General features: G+C 32.4%; 1 protein-coding gene across 3 annotated transcripts in view; it reads right to left on the bottom strand.

Annotated features, from left to right (window-relative positions):
- Nucleotides 1-19,666, bottom strand: part of LOC123525480 (uncharacterized) — a 55,295-nt gene that overhangs the window by 32,538 nt on the left and 3,091 nt on the right. The window contains exon 1 of one of the 3 annotated variants that reach the window (XM_045304561.2): nt 14,800-15,107. The exons of 1 other annotated variant lie outside the window; for it this stretch is intronic. The gene's annotated coding sequence lies outside the window, so the exon portion shown is untranslated. Of the gene's footprint in view, nt 1-10,734; nt 10,889-14,799; nt 15,108-19,666 lie in introns of those variants that run through there. One more of the 3 variants, XM_045304562.2, reaches the window with a different exon arrangement.

The following is a 19,666-nucleotide window of genomic DNA, read 5'->3' as shown; positions in this document are numbered from 1 at the left end:
CTCAGCATCTCTATTTTCCATAAAGCAAAAATGAAAAGTGTATATAATATTACATCAACTGGTGATTACCTGGTGATAATTCTGAAGTTTAAGCCAGTCATTTTTCTTCATAAATGAGGCGTCTAAAATTAAAGTATATATTTCCAGATATTCATCCTCCTGCAGTAATAAGTATAAAAGTTCTCTGAGTAACAATTTCATGTAAAAAACGTAAAATATTTTATGTGCGTTCTTAAAAGAGTTTGTTCTGAATCTGGATTTTCAATCAAATATTTTAGTTTATAATTTTAGAGACACCATGTAAGAAAACAGGGCCTCGGAATATTGTTCCGGTGATCTACTGACTGAGTTATTAGGCTGCGTACATATTCTCTACTTTTTTTAATAATAACGTTATTTCTTGTTTCAGAAAGTACACGAGAATGAAGTATTGCTATGCAATAAAAGTCCCGTACTGGAAGGTGACTATTTTTCTCTACTGCAATAAAACATAGTGCTCTGATATTTGTCATTGATGTATAAAAATATTGTACTCTATATACAATATGTTACAACACATTTTTTGATTGAAATTTGCATATTAAAAATCTGCAATTATTGATTGCTTATAACATTTATAAATATAAAAAAGTATTTTTCAAATTTTGAAGTTGGTGGGAAAGTATATTCTTGCACACCGGACTGGCGTTTCCGGTGATTTTACTCATGCCGGCAAAACCCATCTGGCACCCCACATGCCAGATGACTCTCGTGCTGTTAATGACAACTAATGGTTCATGCAGGTACCTTGATAGTTTCTCTCCGTTCCTGATAGTATATTTCTCGATTCAAAATACGTTAGTTTACCATAAGAACATAACGTTACGATACAAAAGTTAAAACTTAGTGGAACTTTGTTATTGTGCGTAACGCAAAACATCATGACGTCACTTCTGCTTACGGACGTTAATTTCCCGCGCTCTACTATAAGAAAGAGTGCTACAAAGAAAATATTTTTACCTGTTATTTGTAAAATACGGAATACAAGAAAAATAATCTGCTTATAATTGAGCTTATATTGAAATATTTTTACAGACTGGACAGGAAAAGATCGATGTTGACTTCTGACCTTCAATTGTGACCGTGACCGTTGAGCTAGGGGTCTGGGCACTGCGCATGACACATTGTCTCATTATGGGGAACTTTTGTGTCAAGTAGCATTAAAATCCCTAAATGGATAACAGAGCTATGGATTGAACAGGAAAAAAACCTATTGACCATTGACTTCCAAGTGTGACCTTGACCTTTGCGATAGGGTGTTGTGCATGACATGTCGTCTTATTATGAGGTACATTTGCGCTTAGTAAAATTGTAATCCCCTGATGGATGAAAGAGCTCTGGACATGACACAAAAAAGACACTGTTCATAGGCATAGGAAATAGAGATCAATATAATTGAACCTTTACTAATCCTACCAGGTGTTCTGTATTACAAAAGTGGATCTATTGTGACATTTTGATACAAGCAAAACTGTATTATCTGCGCTATTATTTACCTACTGGTACTTCATTTTATTATTGGCTTGTTAAAAGTTAATTTTTTACCATATGTAAGTCGACAGAATCATAGGAACCATGTCTTGAGGGGTAAATCAAACACAAATGAATAAATCCTTAATGATTTTGTTGTGCAAAAAAGTATGATATTGTGTCTGAAACAGTTTTCATTTTCCACTCAGTTGTGTAATTGCAAGGGAAGTAAACTAATAGATATCTACTTATAAGTACTAGCCCAAGGCAAGAGTTGTCATTCTTTGTGGATCACAACTTTAAATTAAAAATAAAACTTCTGTTATTGATATTAACAAAACTATCATAAACTTCACATTTGTGAAATCATATTTGGTTATTTCAAGGACTTGGAAATTAATTTCTAGACTTTATTTAATGTAATACTATCATTGAAAATTTTAGGGTCTATCTCTACTGTTCATGCAATGTATACATCTGAATGCCAAGTGTGAATTTTAAGGTAGGGGTCTGAAAGTTGTACATGACACATTGTCTTATTATGGGGTACGTTTGTGCCAAGTAATATCGAAATCCCTTTATGGATTGTTTGCTTACAGACTGGACAGGAAAAATACCCTTTTGACCTTTGACCTCCAAGTATGACCTCGACCTTTGAAATAGGAGTCGAAAATATTTGTGCCAAGTAATATTAAAATCCCTTGATGAATGGCACAGTTATGGACCGGACGGACGGACGGAATGACAAAACGAAGTACGTATGGACGGACGGAAAGCTCAATCTTATAGTCCCCGCAACTGGTTTTCAACCGGTAGGGGACTAATAAAGGACAAACTCCTCATTCTAAAGCTCACTTACATCCCTACAAACCTGTTATCATATGCTCGCGATACCAATAAAACGTAGCTTATCCTAATCTAACATTCTGACGTGAAAAATATGTATCAAACTTAACCTTAACAAGATTAAAGCTTTAAAATACCGTGCTGCATTCTTATCGCTGTTATGTACCTCTAACATTCAAATAACCTCGAAGTTAATGCAAACTTTTTATAAGACAAATCCTTCAAACATTTTTAAATGAGAAAAACAAATGAGGTAAAATGGAAATATTTGGAATTAATTTAAGGTGATATTGTGGTCATACCAACGCATTGACAAAAAGTCAAAAAGTCACCTGTGCTGTGCAAAGTTATTGCAAAGTCGAGTACTTAACCAACTAACTTAAGACAAGTATTTAATACATATAAATGATCTGGAGAAAAGCCAACATAAAGAAAAAAGCAATGATTTACAGATCCAAAATAAAATACTAAATCAGAGAAACAAGCCTACTATACCCCTTATTACCTTTCCACTAAAATACATAGCTAATGTTTCTCCTGCTATCATATGTCATTTTACGTAAGTAAAGATAACAAAAGCACGCACACATTCTATAATTGTCATTTTCGTGACGACAGCGGCTGTCCAAAAAGATTTTCTTAAAACGAGTCTGTTATTTTTCGTTCATTGCTTCCGGAGGACATGTTCCAACTAACGAATTCTACTTTTAGATACTCGTTCACATTAAACTGGCATGAAACTTAACCGTTTTCTATTTACACAGAAGTCTTTTTTCAAGATAACAAACCAATGCCATCGAATAGCAAATTCCATAGTAGGTGATATTTTACAGAATTTCAAACTAAAGGAGTGACTTGTCCCTAAATCAAAACAAAGCGCAAACTATTATTCAGTTAAGTATGTTGACAACACATTTCTGTCATTCAAATATAACGTGCAACAGGTAAGTGAATACAAGTTGGCGTTCCATCACCTAACTGTTTAAAAATTACATCTAAAATACTTGGCTAAGTGTCAAAAAGACCTACGTTTAAAATGCATTTGTAGTAGTTTTGATACATTCTGTGAAATGATCCTTTGGAAGCATAAAAGCAACCAAGCTAGGTAATGGCAGACTGGTTCATAAGGGGCAATGAAATGTGCAACACACCTCACGTCCCCGCAAGCACGTGCTAAAGCGGAATTTTATAATTCTAGTAGTAAAACTGGATGGGGCGATGTTTATGCACAATTTTAGCAGTTATGGTGAGTTAATAATTATTCGATAGCTAATTTATAAAGAGATTTCAGGACAGCTGCAGTGCTGATAGAAAAACACATTCGTTTTTAAGAGCTCTTTTTGCTGTACATCAATTAGAAAATCGTCTAAAAGGGACACTTCAAAATGCCCCCAAAAGACGTTCAAGAAATATTATAATGCAATGTTTTTTCCCAATATAATAACTTATTTTCTATCTATTTCAGCTTGGAAAATGCAATACTATACAACAAGTGTGTGCTTTTATTGACTTTTTTACAGTTTTTTATACAGCAAGAAATTTTTATACCCTGAGAAATTATTATTTTAGCCTGAAATTGATTACTTTGCAGTCCCCATAAAAGAGAAAAAAAGCAATCTTGATAGAATCGACTGAATGCGTTACACGAAATAACTATTTGCGAACTGATAATATATTTACCAGGTGATCAACTTTAAAAATTATGATTGACTTATTTCAAGGTTTTAAGTTTCAACATCATTAGAATAAAAGTTCAAATAAAACAGATTTTGACAACAAGTTCCTGTATTTTGGCTTGGTAATGTTATATTTCCTAGTTTAGGATCGTGGACTTTGTTCAATAGAATATGATTGTGTTTAGTATGACATTTATTTGGTTTATGTTGCGATATTTTATTCAACCTGCTTTTACAACTATTAATTCCCCGCATACAGAATGCTTTGATAATCATATATTTCACGCATAAATGTTTCAGAGTTCATGCAATTTTAGAATGTGTGTTTGTATTTTTTCTCTAGGATAATTCTAGTCAAAATCTTGTGTCATCCTCTGGTGACATTATAATAAATGTAAAATATTCTTATAACTAATAATCTAAATGCTGTACAGTAGGTTGAAGCTTGTCTTTAAATCCTCGCACTTTACAGTATTTCAATTACTAATTAAATGAACATTTTTATTGGAACTGGAAATATTCCTGCTTTACGGGTAGAAGGAGACAAAATTACCCTGGCGAGCACTGTGGAACAGCAAAATTTCCTTTAGTCCTCAGGACGGCCTTTTCACACGACATAATTCAAAAGTACCCTTAATTTCAGCACTGAATGCACTTTATATAGTTGTAAACTTCAGAATGTGCGAGTGTTGCTTTTGTGCGTGTCCATGCTTTACTGCTGTGGTTTGGGTAGCTCGCGGCTTTCCATATTTAGTATTCATCCTTGTTTTTTCCTCCCCAACAACTGCCCCACCCCTTTTTACCTCATTCCTATTTATACATCTTTTTTTCTAATTTAAATATACTTCTTGATGGATATTTAAAGGACCTCGTCTACTATACCGTACCACTACTGTTTCTTTTAGGCCTCACCAAATTGAAAAATTGTTCATCGGATTTTTTTCTGATAAAAATGAGGCGGCGAGCGAAAAAATAATTTAAATATTTGTTTCTGTTTTTGAGAAAATCAGGAGCGGGCGAAGAGCGGAGAAATATATATTTGTCTTGCTTTGGCTGTCGGTAAACAAATAAAAACCTTGAAAAAAATGTATGCCCTTTTACATTAGAAATAATTCACCAGGGATTGGTAAAACATGGGAACATTTTGGTTTGGGTACATTCTGACCTGCAGACGCACAATAAAGCGAACTTGTGGAGAAAGGTAGTAACATTGGCATACAATACATTGTAATCAAATAATGTATGCGTTTGAAAATTCTGTTAGAAAATAAGTGATATACAACAATGTATAACCTTAAACCAAAATCATGAGATAGATATGCAACTTGAATAGTTACTGCTATGAAAATGTAGATCAGTGATTTCAGCTCGACTTTTCCAATTTTCGAAGTTTTTGATCAAGTCAAATATTTTTGTTACCATAAAAGCCATTGACTTGAATCTTGAAATAGTAATTAACTATCAAAGTCTACACCAGGAGAAACAATCCCCATGACTCTGATTGAATTTTGACAGAGTTACTCCACTTTTTAACTTAGAAAATTTTGGTTGAAGTTTGATATAACATCCAATATCTCTGTTACTTTCAAAGCCACTGACAGCTATGCCACTTTTACTGGCAAAGCTCTAATTCAGAGTCATTCAGAGTCAAGCACTGAATAGTCGAGAATGCTTTCTTACGGACAGCTCTTGTTCTAACTTTAAACTTTCTTAACAGATTAAATGTGTTGAAACAAAGTCTCAATTAAGGTCTGAAATGAGAGATTAACGTGCAGTAACATTATTTTACTCGAGGATTGCAACATTTGAAGATCTAAATTGGTCTGAATACAACTCATAATGTAAATTCCTTACCCCACCCACTTTCGTATAAAAATGCTGATCATTTTGGCAGAAAAAAATAACAACAGAAAACAAAAAGTAACATGCACCAATATTTATTTACCCTTACGAAAATAATGTAGATTGATGTTATCAATAAAATTAGTGTATGTTTTCATCCAATTTTCACTGAAATAAGTGACTTAAGTCCATTCTAGAACAATGTGGGACTGGAATTATAAGCCCTCTCTCGTGTAACTGAAATGTAAGGAAGACTGGGTTGGCACTCTCTGGAACATAGAAGATTGGATTCCCGCCTTGTAATGTTTTTTACAAAATCTACCATCATCTTGTTGCCATCAATCTCCCGAGTTATATTCAAATACCATCTAGATTTTCTAGACAGATGCACCCGTATAGTTTCAGACAAGTACAGGTCACCTCTGATTACCACAAATTTTCATTCTTTCCACACTCAGTAATAACCTGCTTAGCCATATAGTTACCATCCCTGACCTTGATGCTTTCAAGTTGGCTGTGGCAACCACCCAGTACTAGACCAGAGAGCAATGTTTTTATCTTTTTCTTTTTATACTTGTTCTTGCTAATCACACTTACCATGCTAACATTCTTTTAGTCTATTCTCACCTTAGCTGATGTTGGACCCATCAGTCTTTTACAACTCTTTCACCGTAACTTAATAAGTCGACGCGCACCCCATGTCTATAACACTCGAAAGAGGAGTTGACATTATTATATAGGTAGATAGAGATGTGTACACTATTACGTCCGTAAAAAGTAGCGCACCAACAAATTTTACATTGAATTTTTTCAATGGGGCAAGCGCAAGCCAAAAACAAACAAACAAAATTTTTTTGGTGTTTCTGAAAATATACGAGCGGCAAATCCGATGAACAACTTTTTAATTTGGTGTGGCCTTATTGATAACTCAAAACCGAATAAAACTGTATTTCTAGAGCCAATAATTTTGTTAGGTATGCTTTAATTGAATTTCTACAAAACGGATTTCAATCAATTTTGAGTTACTTACTGTAACAGAGTAATGTTAAATGCAGAGTTTTTAAAATTTATTTAGAATAGTAAACGCTCGGTCTGTTAATACATCTTTTCCATTATAGAACTGTAACTAAATAAGCAAAAAAGTATGCATAATATTCGCTCATACAATATCATTTTACGTGTTAATCTACTTAGATTTCAATCTTTTCAATTTAGGATGAAATACATGCATATAGCATCTAGAAAATGAAAAATCAAAGTGTATGGGAAATTTTTAAAAGGTAATTTCACTTGTATTGTAAAATTCATTTGGAACTGAACGTAAAAATCTAACACATGTATGTCTGTTCAATGTTTAAATAGTGAACCCGACTGCGTATAGAAATATGATTCATATTGCAAATGTAACTGTACAGCGGAAAGGATCATATATAGGGATATCGGACCCCGTTTGTGTGATGACCAGCTAAACGTACTAGTATGACGACTCAAAATTGATTCTTATAGTCAAACTACAAAAACAATAATGCGGATATATTGCCTCAGAAATTGCATAACTAAATTACATCTTACAGCAATGTGATGCATTTATATAAAAATGAAGTTGAAATCAGCGAAGAAATCACAGTCAGAAAGTTTATTAGTTAGTCCTTGGACTTACATTTCCTTGTCAGCAGACAATTACAATTATCAGTTTCAATTTCAGTTTATTGACAATCAGCACTACATTTGCCTTTGGCCATTTACAAATATAAAAAAACTTATGGCAAAGACAATCATACACAAGAAAGTGAACATATAGACAACAGACAGAAAATAAAACAGAATAATAGTATTCGATCAGAAGATTAGTAGATTTTCAAGATTATCAATGTTACATCGAAATCTATCTCTAAATCCGTCCACAAATGAATAAAGTGATCGAATTACAAATAAAAATGTTCATGTTTTCAATTTGGTAGATAAAGTGAGGAAATACGCCATGAAATTATAATCATTTTACTTTACACTTACGTTAGAATTCAGCATCATAATTCACAGGTATTTATTTTTAACTTTCTCACAATACTTAATCTAAAAAATATTACGTTTCTTGTCATTTGTGTGAAATACGATAATCAACAAGCTTACGTTTCAATATGTTTATAGTGTTTACATGTAATTAAAACTGCTTTACATCCTATACACTGGCCCGGCTTATTTTGATATTATATAATCAAGTTTCAGTTGCAGCTGAAATACAATGTACATTCTTAAGAAGGGTATTGGTAAAACTTTAGATTCTAAAATTTCAAGTGATAAATGAGGCAAGTAAAACATGAATTGATGTGTATATTTTCAAGTCCAACTTGCACTTTAAGTCGAATGTGACATTTCAGATCCCAAACGAGAAGTAACGACATTTTAGCAAGTCAACTTGCCACAAGTTATGAAAGACTTCGACATTAGAAAGCACGAACGAAAATGTGATTATTATTAATGTATTTTTACATTGATATATTCCTTTTTGTAATAGTTAAGTTAGTCAATACGCTTCTTGATGCTACGACAAAAAAAGAAATTATGTTGCAATTTACCTAGATTATGTTACCAAAGAGAAATAAATTTAAATTCCCTCACTGATTTCCCAGGTACCATAAAATTGATAAAATATTAACTAAAAATAACGAAAACATTTGTGATGAAATAGATTAATCAAACAATAAAATTGTTGACGTTTTTAAGTATTTTTGTTTCGCTTTCTTTGTTTCTGTTATTCCTTTAACTGTTTTCATTTTTTTTGCAGCAGTCAGTCCTACACAAATATTGGTTAGACGCCGCAGCTACCAAAATCATAACCAAGTATTATGTCTGGTCATTTGGGATTATGGAATAAAGTTTGTTTTTTCTCGTAACAGAGTTTGACTTCAGTTGGTGCTAGAGTGATGTGAGGGGCGTTTCACTTTCCGTTAACCCTGGTGGGTGGATAGACTCAGTCAAACAAGTATTTTATTACTTTTTGCTTGACCAGCACTTCTTATGTTTTGGCATTCTCGCAGGTCTACTGTGATACCCCCGTATCGGGACTATAACAAAGATCTGATGATCGAGATTTTTTTCTATATGTGACAATCACCGACAACCCACGAGGCTGGCTTTACGTACATTTACAATAAATACCTAGTAGATACCACAAATTCACTCTAACAACCGCATCAACTTCGCCAACGACCATACATATAATGCAGAGAACTAAAATGTTTGCTAGCTGTAAATATTGACAGTTTGCAAGCTTTTTATTTCGTTACTGCATTAAAGTCTTTGTCCGTACAACCTCATCAGCTTCGCTAACGGCAATACCTAATCAGTTAATAAAAATAGATTATTACACATGTTGTATTCAATAACGTATTCGTATTCGTAATAACATCTCAAGTGCAAGTAATATATTTAATACTTTTGGACAATTATTTTACATATTTTACAAGTATATCTCATGCGGTGGTGTAAAAAGAAATAGTTATGCCTTCTTGGATACTTAAAAGCAGTATAAAAATTCACAACTGCTATAAAACGTTGATTCAACACAGATACATGTACATGTATATAAAATCTATAAACGAACTAAATACAAGTTAACAAAAGACAATTTTTCAATTTGTTTGCACTTGAACAATAAAATTTAAAATGATCTTTTATCTCATACAAAGTACATTCACGTGTTCATGTGTTTGCAACGGCACTGGCATCAACTTGCACGTATTTGTATAAGTATTGGACTGGATATAATTATTTTGAATTTTTCTAAAATTGTTTGCAATTTCACATAAACTGCATTTTCATCCAAGACTACAGAAGTGCCATAACTGTAATAAGTATTTAGTTTGGACTGTATTGCTATATTGTTTCCTACGAGTTTTACACGTCTAACATTGTATTTGTTTCAATTGAACGAGGTTCTTGAAATAGGTTCGACATTTTTCTAAACAGAAAATGCTCTATTCTGCGTTTGACCATTAATAAACACTACTTCTACATTTTGTTGTGTTGATTTAAAATTGAAAAATGAATCCACTTCTGAAATATATATTAATTTTGTTGATTATTGCATGTTAATGTATATATGGTAAATTTGTCAGGAATATAATGATACATAAGTACAAATTAAAGGTATCAGCACAGTTTTCTTTTATACTAAAAGATTCTTTGTCATATTCTTTAATGAATTTGTTACAATACCTGTTTAGTTTCGCAACAGTGGGAATTATCCATTCAAACGTTTTTAAGATGAATGTATTCGCCTCTATAATATCTGCATTTTTTTCATAAATTAACTATTTCTTCTCTCTTTCCACTTGTAATCCTTTCAGAACTGTAAGCTGATAGTGTCGTAAAATGAATTGTATTAATAATCGATTAAGAGTTTTGAAAATCAAATGAATACAAGCACGTGTACGTCTCTAGTTGGATATTTAGTTTAATAGTAGAAATTGCATTGATATGTCTTTAGAATATGTTCATTCCTTCGGGTTTTTTTTCTCTTAACTGAACAGTTGCTTGGCTATTGTAAAAGTAACGCAAAATATAATTTATACAAAAATGAAACCCTATATCATGTTAATGAATCACCAAATCATACGCTTTCTTTGATTTAAGGTTTATTTTATGTTTAGTTTACTTTTTCTGTTTTTTTTTTTTTTTTTTTAATTTGATGTTCAATTACAGGCACGTTCTTTTGAACTGAATATTATCTCGAAATACCAAAGAAGTCATAATGTCAAATACTGTAATTTAAATCAGTGAATTTTAAGCAAATAAGCGGATAAAAAAAAATTGTTTCAAATTAGTTCATCGTATAAAATGCAAATATATATTGTCTTACCTTCATATAAATCTGTCGTGACAATGAAAATTCCCTACAAGTGACAGTAAATCCCTATAATACACTGTTCTAACTCTTTGTTGCAAATTTTAGGCGTTTAATCATTACCCTCTGACACTGAAAGTTAACATTTTATCGAAACGCTGCGAAAATGTTGCCTTTATTACTTAGCTAGGCAGGTATTTCACAGTTGTAAATTGATTTAAATGGAAAGTGTAAACTAGCCGTGGTATAATTTTGATTTGTTTTAGATTAAATCTATTTCAACTCATTTTCTTAAAGGGTTTGATTAAAAAGTTACCAGAAGTATGTTAAAACCTAAGGAGATTGAAATGTCTGATAAACAGTTTCAACATATCAACTATCAATATATATTATCAGATATAAAAATACATAATATATGGTTATTCGTAGATAAAAATGTAAAACACCAAAGACATACACTGCATATCTTACTGCAGACATGAATTATAAATAGCCTCTCTTGGAAATACAACCAACTGAGGGAAAACATGAACCGCCATGATAAAAATACCATCTTGCAGTGGAAACGACGTTGATTGCAGCGCTGTTAACATTTACAACCTTTCAATCTAGAAAATATTGATAATTCAGGTGTTTCTTTTTAATGCATCGAGTCTCAATTTTAGTTTATTTACTGGTATGTTTGCAATGTACATAAGGACTTTTAAAATGCAACCGGTCTGAATAATTCGTTTTAATTCATGCATCCGCCTTCACCACTAGCAACAAATGTCAGTCAGTTATCCCTCGTCAGAAATCTTTCCAAATGACTTCTTTTGGTATTTATTGCAAGAATCTGATTGTCTAAACTATGGTGTAAACACATATTTGAGTTGATGAAATCGTCCCAGTCGATTTTAAACCGTTGTTCATGTCACAGGGCAAGAAAAATGAGCCACCAGACAAGAGACTACAATCACTGGTTTCGGTATGTCTTGTTCTGCCGAATGAGCTGCCGGGCCGCTAACACATACAATACCCTGTCTTATACCGTGACAACACTGTTTTACCTTTCTTCTCCAACAGATACATTTTTGTGCACGTATACATTTAAAATATTTCTCATTTTTCTTTCATGAATAATACAGATAAGTTGGCTTCTTGAACAAGTAAGCAATAACTCATAATCAAATTCAATCCTACCCCACCCCGTCTCCGCCTCCAATCTACGAGAAAAGATTTACTCTAACCCTCATTCTCTACCCAAGTAGTACGCTCATATATATTGATACCAATAAAATGTTGCATATCCTAATCTAGCGATCTGATGTGAAAATATAAATCAAACTTAACCCTAACAAGATTAAAGCTTTAAAAAATACCGTGCTACATTCTTATCGCTGTTAAGTACATTGGACTTTCAAACAACTTCAAAGTTATAACAAGATTTTTATAAGTCAAATTCGTTACATGTTCGTAAATGGCAAAAACAAATACAGTAAAAAGAAACATTTGGAATTAATTTTAGACGATATAAAGGTCATACAAAAGCACTAGTAAAAAGTCACCTGTGCGGGGCAAATTGATTGCAAAGTCGACAGCTTAACTAGCTTAAGAACCTTAAACGGAAATGTTTCGAATAAAGGCCAGATTTAGATAAGAAATGAAAATCGACTATAATTAACAAATCCAAACATTATGCAAAAATTAGAGTGGTTAAAGTTCCATGTTTACCTTTTGGCTCAAGTGCACAACTGTTGTAAGTCCCAATGAAATATGACCTACCCAGTAAGTTAAGTAATGACCATTGGCAATATCCGTTCCATTACGTTTTTTCCGTATATGATTTCGGCATGTCCATTTGTTACGGAATCTATTGCTCGTATGAGCTACATTAAAGGGCGAACAATTCCGAAACAAACAAAAAACGTGCGCGAATACGAAATTGCACTGAAAATGCCGGTTGCCGTTACCGGTTCACCTCAGGATATAGTACTAGTATACAGAGGTCTTCAAAACAGTATTTTGTGCAAACCAAGCAGCTTCTGGTTATTTGGAATAATGAAGTCCATTTAGTTAATCAGCATGATTTTGATCAAGCTGATGGTGGTGGAGAGGGCGTAAGATGTGTTACACATACAATTACCTCTGTTGTATTGTTATTTTGGTTACTTCCAAGGGATATCCAGATAAATTTATTTCCAACTAGCGAATTCTACAAACTCTTTCAAAAGACAATTGGGATGAAAAGATGTATATTCTCTTTTAAATAACGCCATTCATGCCTAGAATATGTACTAGTATTCACGATCCACTTTAAATATAAGATGTTCGGTTATTTTAGAGTGAAAGGAATATTAGATCTATTGCCTCACGGGGAGACATGGGCTAATTGCAGCTCCAGTACTAACATGATTGAAGCGTTCCGTGACTCTATCCACTACGGTATGGTACGATATGTGTTTTCCTTACATGGAGTCTAAGAAGCACCTTTGATTTCGGCAAGTCACAAAGACTACGTTCAGAATTTATCAAAATGTACTCTAAACCTAGTTATATAACCGGATTCAGTAGTCCTGTGGACGCGTGACCTTTTCTGATATGCAGAAAATGCTGTTAAATGTTTTTCTCTCTTTTGACTTAATGCCTTTTTCTCATATTCTTGATAAGTTTACATTCAAATTTTAAACCTTTCGAGACATTTATAAAATCGGTTCAAAGAGTCTATCACCTAGATCTTTACGCTACTCATACGGAAATACACAATGTTATACAGAATATTTATGTGGCAATCGGTAAATATATGTTTTTAGAGTAATCGAGGCATGGAACGTGTGTGTGTGTTAGTTTAAACATATCTTTTTCCAAAAATAAAGTACATTCATTAATACATATGTCATACTTTGATCAAAGCAACAAGTCTTATAGAATTCTTCTACTTCGTGGACAAAATAAAACTGTATGAGCATATCGAGCTTAAATATTCAAACAGACTAGGAACATACTCTTAAAACATGAAAATATGAATTGTTATCAATCTAAAAATGGAAAGAGGGCAATGAATGACAGTATAAGTTGTTAACTAGATATGCGAGTAGAACTTGTAGAAAGATAGAATAAAACGGGGATAGAATTGAAGAAAGTAAGACGGACGAAATGAAACTTTCTCAGGATAGCTAAAAGAATCTCTTACTTTCGGATATGCATGTCTGTACACGAGTAAAAAGTATAGTCATGTCATCATGATCAGAAATTCTGGTTACAACATAAAACGGTTGTGTGTTGAAAGGATACTAATAATACATTTTGCTTTGATAACGCTAATTAACAGAAGACAAATATCTAAAAGAGGACATTAGTTTTCGTAAAAAAACTAAAATGATTTCTTTTACACTTTTAAAGTTTTATCTTATTTATCGTCGCAAGATAAACTTCTTCTCGTGTTACGTACCTCGCTTGCAAGAAACGAAACCAAAAGTGTTTAGAAGCTTGCCGGAAACCACTGAGTACATAATAAGTGGCGAGGGCGTCAGATCATTTTGTCAGTCACCAATGACTAGTAATCACTGTATTAGATATAACACCTGTTGCTATTTAGTAATTAATCATGTTTAATAGTGTTACTTTCTGTTTGATTTTGATTTTCCATTCATCAAACATCATAATCTTTGCACCGTTTATATAGTTTTTGTTTTTCATGACCGACAAAAGACATTGAGCGCAGGGCCTTGAATCATAAAAATCGGTCTTACAATTTAAGCGTCGAACTTATTACACAAAAGTAGTACCTCGACAGTGCAACATTAAAAGTTATGGGAAATTCTTCGAAATTGTACACCACATCTGTGGCCGAACATCAAATTCTTTATCAATACGTGCACGTCTATTGAACATTTAAGTTAATACGTTTCAGTTCAAAAATATTGTCCAAGTTGCAAATATACTTAGGAGATAGTGTAGTTAATCAAAAATCAAGAGCTCAGGTCTAGTTTGTACCACAAACACACTGTCTCATACGGACCTGAATATGATTCACATGCGCATTAATTTTTAAATACAAAATGAAAATATGAAAAAAAAAAATCTTCATGTTTACATTACCTCAGAAATATCCCCAAATTGCACCACTGAAAATCGCAGTCGGTTCTAAATATGCATGAAAACTCAATGAAATCAATGAAAACACACTTTACTGCAATACCTATGTACGAAGTAAAATCCTCTGTCAAAATCAATTTCACAAAATGTTAGAATTTATATTTAAATCCATTCACAAACGATCGAAATGCAAAATTCGTACATGTTTGCATTTTGTCTGTAAAATGGTATCATATCATGAGAAAACGTGCGATGAAATTTAGCGATAAGTGTTTTATTATATGATTTACACTGATGTTACGATATTGAGTCTCATATTTCACCAGAGCATCTTTAGTTGTGTGTTTTTTTTTTACCACAGTATATCGTGAAAATAAATTTTCGTTTCCTTGTCATATAGGTGAAACAAGATATTATACAAATTCTGTTTATCGCGTAATTAAAACTGCGGTTTCAATAACATCAATTCAATACATCCTTGCTATATACATTATACACCGGTCCGACTTATTTAGATGTAATTTTCAGCCGCAGTTGAAATGTGATCTATAATAGTTAAAATCTTCGGGGAGTTTTTTTTTTTAATTCCAAGTAAATAATAAAGACTGCGAAAAAAGGATGTTGTCGATAGGCAAAAAGTACTAACTTTCATGTCCTTTTTTCATCTTAAAAGATTTACTACTCTACCACAATCAGAAAGCAAATACTTTTAACAGCTGCAGATATAGCTTTAGCTAGAAAAGCCAAACGGTGAGAAATGAGCCACTCGCAACATTAAGAATGGCGGTAAAAAATAAATGTAATATTTTCACACGTTAATAGACGATGCATTCGTCTTAAGAACAAAACACTAGTAATGCAGTGATTCAGATGTATGATTAAATTGTTTATTATTATCCGTGAAATATCTTCAGTCAGATTTGACTACTTAAATCAAGATTTAACTACTTAAATCAATAACTCTACCAGACCGTTTTAAATGTCTCAAAAACTGCTTTGTAACTTATGCTGAATGACCTTAGATATTAAATTTTATGCTTAGTGCTTAAGTATTACAGACTCAAAACAACATCTCTTGTAGGATTAATGAGCTTTCGCTTATAACATTCCTGAAAATATGCATGGCTATATAATAAGCCTGTCTTTTTGCTATAAAAGCTTTTATCATCTGTGAATAAACATGTAAAAATGCTTATCGTCTTTGACAAGCCAAAATAAGTGGAATTCTTTTGGCAATATTGTATATATAACGCAATGTAGATGAAGGTAATCTACATAAGAAATCATTAATATTTGATTAGCACTTTCCGTGATTTATTTCCTATTTATGGAAAAAAAACTAAATATAAACAATATATGCATTCATAATGTCTCTCTAATACAAATGATATTTGAAACTTAGGGTTAAAATTTTTTATCGATGTCATAAGTTCATTTTACTTGATTAATAGACAAAACGGTATAGAACATCCCCGCAAATGTTATTGGCATATGATAATTTCGAAAGAAAAAGTATTCGTATTGGAAAAGTTTGAGGCTCTATGGAACTAAATAGCATATTCCAGTTTATACTACAGCGACATTTGGGCCATCTTAGAAGAAAACATGTTTGAGAGTAAACGCAGTATTTTTTATGACACAACTTTAAATTAATGTTCAGCTACTTAGTTACAGACCTATAAAAAGTTTACATTGACTTATTGTTCAATGATTTTAGTCACTGTGACTATAATCTAACTCTTATACACACAAAGTTAACATTTTTTTATATCGAGTCTATGAGTTTACTACCAATTTCTGGTGGTTGAATTACTTCACTGTCTGTTCTTTTTGTATTCATTTCGGCGGACTGGCAACATTTTCAACAAATTATTAAAGCCGAAAATTTGCACCATGTTTCATAAATTTCCATTAACATATTAGGTTAATTTCTTACCTCGTCCATCAACGGAATACAATTTACTTCTGCCGTATGCCAAGCTGATTTAGAATTCGAAATTTTATTTATATCTGACCAAACGTGAAGAAATAAGTAATATATTCACGAAAATAATGCATTAAATTCTATTTATTTATTAACATGGGTAGAAGGGAAAATACGGGTCGGTTGTTTAGAAACTGTACCAAATTGACTACAGTAGGTATCTAGGTATCTTATACAACCTATACCCACTGGCTGTAAGTGTAGAACATGTTTTAAGTATATCTTTATTATGACATATATCATATTTCATCAGTTTATCGTCAAGTTAGCAAATAAATTTCAATATGAAAAAACATGAGAAAAATGTCAATTTGTACTTTCTCCGTGCTTTATTTAGGTTTGATTTAATCATATTTTATTGCTCTTTGATATATTATTACAATTACAATTCAAACATACATAATCAAAGGGCAAAAGGGTCGGACAACAAGTTCTGACAACATTAGAGACTGTCCTTCCCTTAAGCTTTAGTTAGAAAAAAACGAACACAAAAAATAACAACATACACACTCGAGCAATAATATACTACAGATGGCGGATGTACAAGTGTTTATAAGAGAAAAAAGTAATGAAGATGAGAGCACTTAATCCTGATGAAAAAAGAAAAAAAAAGAAAAAAGAACACAGAAGAATAATACAAAGAAAAAAAACTTTCGATGTGATGGCATGAGTCTCTCTGTCTGTCTGCGACTGTCACGAGATGTTAAACGTTTATATAATTTGAACAATGGTGGATTAATCTAGTCAGATATTAGTAAGATGTTGTTTGGTCTGTTGTTAATATTATGTATTATTTAAACCTTTCTGTATGTTTTATAAACTTTTGCACTTCGTTGAATATCTGTGAATTTTCCTCCATTGTTAAATCTTCTTTACCAAATAATAATGCGTTAGTACTTAGGGGATGATAGGGGCGTGTGGATGTAAATAATTGGTGTCTTTGATCTCGGAAACGATTGCATTTAAAAAAGAAATGCTCAGCATCTTCAATGTCATAGCCACATTCACACTGAGCTGAATCTCTTAAATGATTTTTAAAAAGATCACCATTTAAACTACTACACCTGTTTCTAATTCTGGCGTGGTAAACAGACAATGTCCTTACACCAGATAAGTAAAACAAAGGAACTTGTGGAGGTTTAAATTTTTCTTTGAGACTTGTTTTAAAAGCGTTTAAAGTGGACGATTCTCGAATATTAATTTCTAGATTGTTCCAAGCAGAAATAGCAGATGGTATAAATGATTTGGAAAATATTTCTGTTCTTCTTGCAACTGTAACATAATTATTATCGTTTCTGAAGTTATAAGGAGTAGTTTCTGAAACTTCATGTGGAAAGAGAGTATTAAGATAGTCTGGTAAATCGCCGTGTTTTGCTTTATACATTATAGTAAGTTTTTGAATCAACCGACGGTCTGATAATGATACCAATCCTATTTCTTGTAGTAACCTTTCGATCGAAACGGACTTTGTTAAACCTGTAACTAACCTTGCAGCTTCGTACTGTAATTTTTCAATATTTTCCTTTTCGTATTCGGTACAACTATCCCAAATTACACTGGCATACTCTAATATAGGCCGCATATACGAAATGTAAATTTGATTTAAAGTTTTCCTGTTTAATTTAAATTTTAACAATCGCATTGATCCCAATATTTTTGAGGCAGATTTAGTTATATTTGAAATATGTTCATGCCAAGTACCGTCATCACTTAATGTAAGACCAAGATGTTTAAGGTGTTGAGTAAAATCTAACTGAACATTATCGAAATACAAAATAGGTTTAGGATTATTAGTAAAAGAGCAGTAAAGAACTTCTGTCTTATTTGGGTTAAATGTAACTAACCACTGTTTTGCCCATTCTGATATCCGTTTGAGGTCTTCATTGAGAGTTAATTCTATATAGTTTGAGTCACAACTAGTAACAGATAAGGAACTGTCATCAGCAAAAAGACGCGTTAAACTTTCAAGGTTTTCAGCTATATCATTAACGCATATCAAAAATAAAAGAGGATCTAACACTGACCCTTGAGGGACGCCAGCATTTGCATATTTAACATCAGAATACGAGCAACCAACAAAAACTTTCTGACTTCTGGATTCAAGATAACTTTTAAACCATTCATATAAAATGTCGTTAATTCCATATTGCCGCAATTTAAATAGTAGCCCCTTGTGCCAAACTCTGTCGAATGCTTTTGAAATATCACAAAAAACTATGCATGTTGATTTTTTATCATCAAATGATTTACAAATCTGATGGTATATGTCAATTAATTGATAGACAGTGGAATGACCCGGAATAAAACCTGATTGATATTTATATAAAAGATTATTACTACACATGTGATTATAAACGTGTTTAAATACAACTCTTTCCATTACTTTACCAACACAACTTATTAATGAAATCGGTCAGTAGTTAGAAGAAAGGTCGCGGTCACCCTTTTGTACAATGGCATTACAAAAGCTGTTTTCCAACAATTTGGGTAAGAGCATTCATGTATAGAACGATTGAAAATAATACACGGTGGTTTACAAACACTTGCAGCTGTCTCTTTAAGCATACGGTGACTTATTTCGTCTGGTCCACTAGCCTTCTTTATTATTAAATTAAGCAATATATCACTTATCTCTTGTTCACTAATTAGTATATTACTTAATGCTGCATTCGTTTTCATAGAAAATGGTGGTAAAAAAGCTTGTGAGTCATCAATGGTAGAAACGGAAATGAAATAATTGTTTAACTCAATTGCCTTTTCCGTATCAGAGAAAGCATAAGAATTGTCATCCTTTTTTAAAGGAGGAATAAAGTCGCACTTTATATTATCTTTAACCAGCATTTTAACAATTTTCCAGTATTGACGTGGGTTATTAGCACATATATC

Source organism: Mercenaria mercenaria, chromosome 3, assembly GCF_021730395.1.
Source record: "Mercenaria mercenaria strain notata chromosome 3, MADL_Memer_1, whole genome shotgun sequence".
In the NCBI taxonomy this organism is placed as follows: domain Eukaryota; kingdom Metazoa; phylum Mollusca; class Bivalvia; order Venerida; family Veneridae; genus Mercenaria; species Mercenaria mercenaria.
Note: the sequence above shows the minus strand (reverse complement) of the source record. Positions and strands in the feature narration are given on the sequence as shown.